We start from the raw sequence: 5,426 nt of genomic DNA on the forward strand, positions 1-5,426 counted from the left end.
ATTCCACAAGCAAAACGTGGTACGATCTGTCAGTGTCGTGATCGTGATTTTAGTAAAATATATAATTATTAGAAAATGTTTATTTCTAACGATATGATAACTGTGTTTACTGTATCCGCGGTAAGTTGTACAACATAATATTTGTTTTACTAAAATACATATTATAATCTTTGTTCTAAAAAGCAATGACTTCAGTTTCTGCATGAGGTTGCTGTTCCAATTCCGTTTATTATTCTCCTGAGATGTCAAATAAATTCAATGTGTCTTTGTTTAATATTTTGTATTTAACTAATGATACGAATGCCTTGGAGATGGACTCTTGTTAATATTATTACTAAATAAACAAGATAATAAGACGACAATGGCGTGTATTTTTCTATGAGAAATGTATAAAATTATAACTTAAAGATTTCTATGAATTATATCTAGTACGTGATTCTTTAAATTTTTATTTTTTTGTTCAAAAAAACGAACAAATTTTATTATTGATGAGATGATGATAGGTATGATATAGATAGAGTATGATATATTGATTTTAATAAAATCTCAACAAAATATTTTTCTTATTAGGCTTATAAAGTGAAAGTAGACATAAAGACAATTAGTACAAGAATTTTTAATGTATACTTTAAATAGTTTTTTTTTAACCTACATATCATATAGATATCCCCTATGAGGTACACAACGCCAAAAAATATTAATATCTTCATACCTTATGAGGAAGACTATGTCAAAGATTTAAACTATAATTTATTTCATGATATAATGTATACATCTAATATCTGTAATTAAGGTAATAATAAAAGTCTTACCAAGAATTCCTATACAATTAACAAAAATGATGAAACATTGTCAACTCGCTGTAATTAATTTGAGAACACGTTTAATGTCTACTAGATTTTGTATACCTAAGTTTGTTATTTAACATATAGTCACATCTTTATCTCTTGCGGGGTAGACAGAGCTAACAGTCTCGAAAAGACTGGAAGGCCACGTTCAACTTTATGGCTTCATGACGGAATTAAGATTCAAATAGTGACGGGTTGCTAGATCATCGCCTACAAGAATTTATAAGTCTATCCCTTAGTCGCCTTTTACGATATCCATGAGAGAGGTATAATATGCTCTATTCAGAAATGCCGGAAACCACACGGCAACGGCACGGTGTGTAATTTAATCCTCTTTATAACCGCACACAGAGATAAATAAGGCATGTGGTATAGTTCTCTCGAGTTCTAGATCATTCTCCAATGACAATGCGATGTTTTTGAAACGATTGTATCACGCGTTTATACCAATAAAGATAGAATCCGTGCCTTCATATAAAAGGTGAATCGGTTTGTTCAATGCTTTTTGGGTAAATGTATAGAAAAACTATGATTTTGACGACGTCTTGACGGTTGATTGATGGCCTCTGTGGCGCAGCGGTAGTACGCTTGTCTATGACACCGGAGGTCCCGGGTTCGAATCCCGGCCAGGGCATGATGAGAAAAGAACTTTTTCTGATTGGCCTGGGTCTTGGATAATTATCAATATAAGTATTAATAATAAAATATAGTATCGTTGAGTTAGTATTTCGTAATACAAGTCTCGAACTTACTTCGAGGCTTACTCAATCTGTGTAATTTGTCCCGTATATATTTGTTTATTTTACAAAAGAAATTATTATTTAAAGAATTGTAACAACATCTGTCCCATATTTCATGCACAGGGTTTTCAAATATGCAATGTTAACTACACACAATCTTAGTTTCTACATCTAAATTGTAATTATGTATTAATAACACAGTCAAACTTGTACATAATTAATTATAAAATTCATTTTAATTAAATGCCAATTGTAGTGTGGTTTCCGGTACTTTTGAATAAAGCCACTCCATATCTTACATGAATGTCGCAAACGGCGACTAAGAGATAGGCTTATAAACTTGGGATTCCTCTTGCAGGCGAGGGGCTAGCAACCTGTCACTCTCTCTTCATGAATCTCAATCTCATCATAAAGCTATACAACTGACCGTGGCCTTTCAGTATTTTGTAGACCGTTGGCTCTGTCTACCACGCAAGGGATATAGACGTGACTATTATGTTTATTTGCATGCAAATGCTAATTACATAATGACAAGGAATGCGTTTAATAATACAGAAATAATAATGTTATGTCAACATTTTATAAATGTCAAAATTTTAAGAGCTACACTTTACCAGCTACACTTTTGCTTAGCTAAACGCGGCCTTCGCTTTTTATGGCCACTGATTCCGTCTACCCCGTAAGGTATAAAGACGTGTTACATATTATGTGCGTACCACAATGAAGGTCAGTCTGTCCGTTATTAAGGATAAAATAAAATAATTATTATTTCTCTGTTTCGATTCCAGGTCCTGTCATTCGTGATATCAGTGGCGTTGCTACTGATAATAGCTGCGAAGCGAGGCTACATGAGGGCAGGGAAGTCCAGAACAGGCCAGATTTTCCTCCTTCCACAGCCCCAGAGCGTGGGTAAACCTTCGGCACCACCCGCCGTGGAGATGACCCCACTCACCAAACAATCAGCGTAGGTGAAAACCTTTAAAAATGGAGTATCTTGGGGGTGAACATATAACCGGTAATAGCGCCAAGGGGTCAAAAAAGTTATACAAATCTGACTTTTAAAAAATTACTTTGTAACTCTGCTTCGATTTCTGTATAGCGTGTCGACAAAAGTCGTTAGTATTATAATTAGATAAATAATTAAAAACTACAGTCAGCTGAAGTCGTTATTATAATATAAACAAATTAGTAATAAGAAACCGTAGCTATCATTCCCCTGAAAAAAAGTATAATACATTTCTTTTGCTACTTAAATAAAGGTAGGTACACAATATTGATATATCGTTTTTATAAAAAAAATTACTTATGTAAAAAGTAGCATCGTGTTAGAGTTAACAGCAAAAGAAAAGAAATTGTAGCTATCATTCCCCTGGCATGTATACCGATTGCGACCCGGAGAGGAGCCCGGGGCCCGCTAAATAAAATATTTTAGTAAATTCAGAAAGTACGTCCTTACTGCATGATTGATTATTTAGATTCTAATAATAATTTCAAATATAGGATTATTAGTTTATCGTCAACCAAAAATTTTCCCTGCTCGTTAGCACGTGTTTATAACTGTAAGTGCTGTGAGTATAAGGAAACAATACAATGTGTTTTTATGCACCCCAAGTATTATTCAACTAATTAATAGTTTCTCAAATAAAATTTTATTACTTGTAAAGGAATTCTTTTATGGAAATATTTTAACCTTAAAAAAAGATTGGCCAACATATCACTAGAATAAATAAAATTAAAACATTCCATATTTAAAATCGTTCAATTTAAAATAATGTCAAAAAAATAATTTTAAACAATAAATCATTCCATAATGCTTAATATAGTACTTATTTCGGTACTTCAATTTTCATATTATTTATTCGAATATAACATAAGACAAATTAGAATAATTATTAAACAAATTATAATTTCTTCTTCACTTAATGACGATAAAAATATTGTTAGATGTAAAATAATCTGAGGTGCTAATTTTATATGTTATATTTTTCATGTTTATATTTTCTGACTATCTGTTATAAAATATTACTACTTATAAATACTAATTATATTTAAAAAATATGTATATCATTATTAAAAACATTGCTATATAATGAGTTTTTCTATTCGGGTCAAATATATATATATATATAATTTCAACACAAAAACAAAATATAACAGTATTTCCCAAGCAAATATGCAAAATTTAACACCAATTGTCAATGTCTCATGGGTCAAATTGATAAGAAAGAGAAAATAAAACCTAATTAACCGAAATGTTCTTTTAGAACCCGAGGTTCGCCATTAAAGACTAGACCAGACCTAAAACAGTATTAATATTTACACAACCGTCAACCGAAAACACTGTAACTATGAATAATTCATGAAATATAATCTATTTCCCAACCATAACAGTTTAATATCACAGCACAGTGTATTACTCGAATAAATCAAATGCATTCATTTTGGTCAATTCCAATTTCACATAACAATTGCGCATATTAATAACTTTATTTATGAGTCAACTTAGTGAAATGTGTTAGTTGCAGTGTTAACTAACCAGTAATAAATATTTTAATGTAAAAATCTTACGTCACTTTACTTTGAATAAGATTTACGATAAAATAAAAAAGTTGACTTTTTATGCCAAAAATTGTATTCTTTCCAAAATTAATTTTATGTTCTGTAGCTATAAATTGAATTGAAAATTAATACATTCATACATAAAATCATGCGTTTTTTCCGGAGGGGTAGACAGAGGCTACATCTTTCCAATTCTCTGCTCTCTTCTCGCAAGACGGTTTCAAGTACTTTTGCCAGAACGTCCATAATTTGATCAAGGTCGTCTAGTTATTTCATTAATTTTTATATATTGTGTTATAAATTGAATTAAAAATGTATTTATGTAACAAACAAACGTATAAAGTATACGTATATAGGTATATTTTTCGCAACATTATTCATAAAATAGTAAAACAACAAACATTATCAAACCATCTCCTAATTAATTGATAGATGGGACTTATCCTTTTCAAATCTCCTGGGTTTTATAAAAGGCGAACGTAGTAGTTATAATTACAACAAGGGATTTGAGATGAACTTGATTAATGTTATTTATATCTACTGTTTTTTGCTTACAAAATATTTCCTTTCTTTTCTCTTTTTTATCTGTGTAATTTTTTTATAAATTAAACTGAATTTACTGTCTTAATTCCATCATAAAGCCATATAGCCGAACGTGGCTTTGCAGTTTTTCAATACGTATTGCTCTGTCTACCCCGCGAGGGATATAGACTTGACAATTTATTTACAACTTTATTGAGTCTCAAGTGTAAAATAGGTTGACTGCTAATAGGATTCTCTACTAGTCAACGTTTAAGAAAATAAAAAACAGATAAATAATCCAAAAGTAAAAAAAAAACATAAGCAGTTGTTTTATTCATAGATAAGAATATAAGTAATTATACATAAATATTATTTATATTACTAAAAGATGATGAATCATTCCACTGTTTGTTTTCTAAGGAAGAAAGAATGTTTGTATGTGTATATGTATAAAATAACTCAATCTGGATGATCCAAAGATAAAAAATCAAACAAATTGTTCCAATTTTGTATAAAAATTAAACATACAAATTACTTAGAACTTTATTTGATTATTTCCGAGATTATTGCGAACAAACACTCAAGTATTTGTCACAAAAAGTCATAAATAAAATCACAATTAAAGTGTTTATAACAAAAGAGAAACGATTCAGTTATGTGAGCTGTTTCAATCCATCCATTTTACATTTCCATGAGTCATTATAATAATTAATGAATTAATTAAGATTGACGTTTGATTAATTAACCTACATTCTGT

The 5,426-nt window shown here is 30.2% G+C and overlaps 1 long non-coding RNA gene across 1 annotated transcript; it reads left to right on the top strand.

Moving 5' to 3' along the window:
* LOC132903179 (uncharacterized) lies at positions 1-4,991 on the top strand. The gene is made up of 2 exons (XR_009657332.1): positions 1-120; positions 2,377-4,991. It is a non-coding gene; the product is annotated as an uncharacterized LOC132903179 (long non-coding RNA).
* The last annotated feature ends 435 nt before the right edge of the window (positions 4,992-5,426 follow it).

Source organism: Amyelois transitella, chromosome 22 (assembly GCF_032362555.1).
Source record: "Amyelois transitella isolate CPQ chromosome 22, ilAmyTran1.1, whole genome shotgun sequence".
NCBI lineage: Eukaryota > Metazoa > Arthropoda > Insecta > Lepidoptera > Pyralidae > Amyelois > Amyelois transitella.